Source organism: Cervus canadensis, chromosome X, assembly GCF_019320065.1.
Source record: "Cervus canadensis isolate Bull #8, Minnesota chromosome X, ASM1932006v1, whole genome shotgun sequence".
NCBI lineage: Eukaryota > Metazoa > Chordata > Mammalia > Artiodactyla > Cervidae > Cervus > Cervus canadensis.
In genome coordinates this window covers 97,366,116-97,370,333 of record NC_057419.1, presented here as the reverse complement: position 1 = coordinate 97,370,333, position 4,218 = coordinate 97,366,116, and the positions used below count along the sequence as shown (strand labels likewise).

The window sequence follows — 4,218 nt, the reverse complement described above, 5'->3', positions numbered from 1 at the left end:
TGGGCTTCCAATGCAGGCGGCACAGGGTCGATCCCTGGTTGGGGAACTAAGATCCTCATGCTACATGGCACAGCCACACACACACACACACACACACATACAGTGATCACTTCCTCCTCAATACCTCCAAATAACATTCTTTAGCAACCCTGGTGGCCCTTGCCTAATATCCTGCTGGCTACTGTCTGCTCCTGGAAGGCAGGGACCAGGTCTGCACTATGTCTATAGCCTCCATTGTGCCCAGCACAGTGTCCTGGACTCACTGGGCTCTTCAGTTTGGACCTGACAAGGCTTTACATCATCTGGCCCTTGCCTGCTACCTTAGCTCAGTTTCTAGCCACTCTCCTCCTTTCTGCAGCTACACTGGCTTTCTGTCAATTCTTCAAAAGTGCCAACTGCTCTCATACCTTGGGGCTCTTGTGTACACTGTCCTCACTCACTGCCTGAAATATTTTCCATCCATTCTACATCTGGTTAAGTCCTACTCATCCTTCTCATGTCAACTTAAACATTGCTTCTCAGAAAGCCTGCCCTGATCTCTTAAATCAACTGTATACTTATCATCCCACCAGACATCTCATAAGCTTGTAGTTACAGGAGAAGGAGTGAGGGAGGGAGAGTGGAGGTCTCAGAATAGATCCACCCTCTCCCTCATTGCCATGACTAGGAAACACACACTAAATGCCTACCCTGTGGGTTGTCAGTCAGGAATGAATACTTTGGGTTTCATGGACAACACAAGACCTGCTCCTCCACTAGGATACCTTGCCCTTACCAGTCCATTCTCTTGCCCCTTGGGGCACAGTGTTCCTTAAGACTCTCCCAAGTTACCTGCTTATCACGAAGAAGAGCAGCAAAATGTGTCAGAAAGAAGAGTCAGGTCAGGTGGGGCCTAAAGCTTCATGTGTTATCAGGAGGCCTCTTGTCTTGGAACTTCAAGATGTCTTGGTTCTCAGTGGTTAGGGATTTGAGATCAGAACTAGGTAAAAAGAGTAAAAGATAAAGTTAGACAAACTCATAGATAGGAACAGAGGATGCAGAACAAAGCATATATGGGAGCAGGGCTTGTATGAGGAAGATCAGGGCAGAACGACGGCATTCTAATTTTGTTGATTTGGAAGAGCTTTTTATCACTTTCTACTGCTTCCAAGTTTTGAACATTGCCTAAAGTTGGCCTTGTAGGTAGAGGTTACAAATGGCAATTGCAGGCTGAATCTGGTTCTCAGGTTTTAGTTGGCCAGCATAGCATCTATAAAACATATTTGAATGAGTTATCAACACTTAAGGATTGGAAGATTTCATGTGAAACTTTTTATTTTTGGCTTCTCTCAAAAAATTTGGAAAATCTGGCAGCCCGGCCCCATCCAGTAATAGTCGGCTGGAGCTGAGGACCAACACTCCCTTTGGATGAGACATATTCTTTCCCAGTTTCCACAGTTTCCATCCAGTTTGCTTCCCTCATTTATGTTACCTGCCTGACTCTGTAGGCATGTGACTTTGCAACCCTTGATTTTTTTTCACGTTTTATTATGGAAAAAAGTCCAACATATACAGAGGTAGAATAATAAGATGAGCCCTCATGCACACACCATCCAGTTTTAATAACTGTCATTCAAGGCCAATCTTGATACATCAGTGCCCTCACCCATTCTCCAATACTGCTACCCTATCCCTGGATTTATTTTGAAACAAATCCAGACATAGAATCATCTTATCAGCAAATATTTCAATATGTGTCTCTAAAAACCCCTTTTAATAAATAGATCTACTGTATTACTATCACAGCCAAAACATGACCAATTCTTTACTATCATCAAACATCCACTCTAACTTTTTAATTCTCCAATGTTATCCATCTGATTTACTTTCTCTTTCTTTGAGGAGAAATAAGACTAAGAAGTGTTGGACTAGGAAAGGGGAATGGAGTAGAAATATGAATAGGATATTATGTTCTCTATAAAGTAATAGATGGAATGATTACTTATGTCTGCATAATATCTTTATCCCTTTATACTTTTCTGATTTTTAAAAAAAAAAATATGTCTGATTTCACTTGCTCCCTAGAACAACTTTGTGTAGATGGGGCTGAGTTTTGCTCTCACAATTTGTATGAAACAACATAGACACAGTGGGTTATCTATAACATAGATAAGTGAATTCTTCAAATTACAGAGATAGTAATAGAGCTGTCACAAGAACCCAGACTACCTGTTGTGCCACATATGAAAGGTGGTGATATGAAAGGCATATATGATGATAGGAGACAGTATAGACTAATTTATTGTTGTTGTTTAGTTGCTAAGTCGTGTCTGACTCTTTGCAACCTTATGGTCTGTAGCCCACCAGGCTCCTCCATCCATGGACTTCTCCAGGCAAGAATACTGGAGTGGGTTGCCATTTCCTTCTCAGGGGTCTTCCCTACCCAGGGATTGAACCCGCGTCTCCTGCTTTGCATTGCAGGCAGATTCTTTACCACTGAGCCACCTGGGAAGTATAGTAGTGAGTCTTTCCTGAGCGCTTACTCTGTGGCTAAAGGCTATGCTAGGTACATAAATTATTTATTCCTCTTATCAGTTCTCTATTATTCCAACCTTAGAGAGAAGAATGCAGAAAACATAGAGGTTATGTAACTTTCCCAGAAACAAACAGGTGGAATAAACAACTGGCAGAGCTAGGATTGGAAGCCAGATTGCTCTAACATTAGCATCCAAGAGCTTCACCATTGTATTAATCTTGCCAGAACAAGGGCTTTAGAGTCAGACAGACTTCGTATCCTAACTTTTATTCATTTTGTGACTGTGGGCAACAACTGTCTCATCTTTATTTATTTATAGATTTATTTTCCTCATCTTTAAATGGAAATAATAGTAACCAAGTCCTAGGATTAATGGGATGAGCAAATAAGATCATCCATTTTAATTATTTAGCATATTACTTGGTATAGAATAAAGACTCAATAAATAAAAGTCACCAAAAAGTGGATGGTTTCTAATATATTACATTTATCAATGTGCTTCAGCAAAAGGCTCTGTTCCATCTCACGCTACCCAGCAATATCTGGTTCATGACTGGTGTTTCTATACATCTTTACATGGGAAGTAAAATGAAAGTATACTTTTTACTTTGAGGTGAAAACATTTTTCCTTCTAATTCTAAACATTTAAATTGTCAGAGGCACAACAGGTTTGATGTGGAAATTTCAAATCCAGTTATCCATAAAGCTTCTTGACTTCTCATCCTAAGAACTAACTTCTCAGACACTTGAAAACTAGAGCTGGGTGATTCTGGGAAATCTTTTCTGAAGTTGAAAGTGAAGATGTATTTTTTGTGTGTCCTGGCTGCCTGGAGTTTATTGTTTACTTCGTGCAAGGAACAGGGTTATGGGTTGTAAGGAAGGCTCTCCTGTGGCTTGAAAAGTAGAGAGTGGGGTTCTCTCAACTTCCTTTTTGATGTTTTGCTGCTTTGATATTAAAAACTGAACTGCTTCCATTGGCTGCAACCTGCTTAGTCTTGGGGAGGGGAGAAGGAGGGGAGGGTTCTGATGAGCCTAGTGCCTTGGAAGGAAGCCTGGCAGTTGGTGGTGATCACTCAGGACAGGGGCCTGCAGTTGGTTTTGCCAGGCTGGCCACTGAGCTGCTGCTTCCCCATGGCTTCCCAAGCCAGGTCAGAGGCGATCATGCCGGTGGAAGCCTGGGCAGACTCTGAGTGCCCTGGGAACTCCAACACTGTGGTCATGAATGGGAGAGTGGACTTCCTGAAGAAACAGCTGGCCCACTAGTGTCCTGGGTCTGCTTTGGGGAGACCCGAGTGGTGGGGGGTGGCTTCCCCAGGGTATTTGGCACTTCCACAGGAGCTGTTACTGGAAGTGGAGCACAGGCAGTAGTCATGAGTGGCCATGAGTGAGCCGCCGGAGGGGATGGCTATCATATTTTTGCTTGCACCCTGGTGGAAACCTTGGCGGTGACCCCTCGCGGGCCTCTGCTTGGGATCACTGATGACGGGGACTGGGGTGTTAGGCCACAGAACCCATCTGCATAAGAGAAAGCAGGCGGTCGCTCCATGAACCAGACACGCAGGGCCAAGATGTATGTTTGAGAAAGTCATGGGATGGTGTAAACATTTTATATATTTGATCACTCACCAACTCCCTGCCCCTACCCTGGGGAGATGGTATAATGGGAGGGTACTTTCAAGCTCTCCTGTTCATTTTCCCCCACT

At 43.2% G+C, this 4,218-nt stretch overlaps 1 pseudogene; it reads right to left on the bottom strand.

Moving 5' to 3' along the window:
- Positions 1-3,674: 3,674 nt before the first annotated feature.
- LOC122434546 lies at positions 3,675-3,927 on the bottom strand (annotated as a pseudogene).
- Between the last annotated feature and the right edge of the window lie 291 nt (positions 3,928-4,218).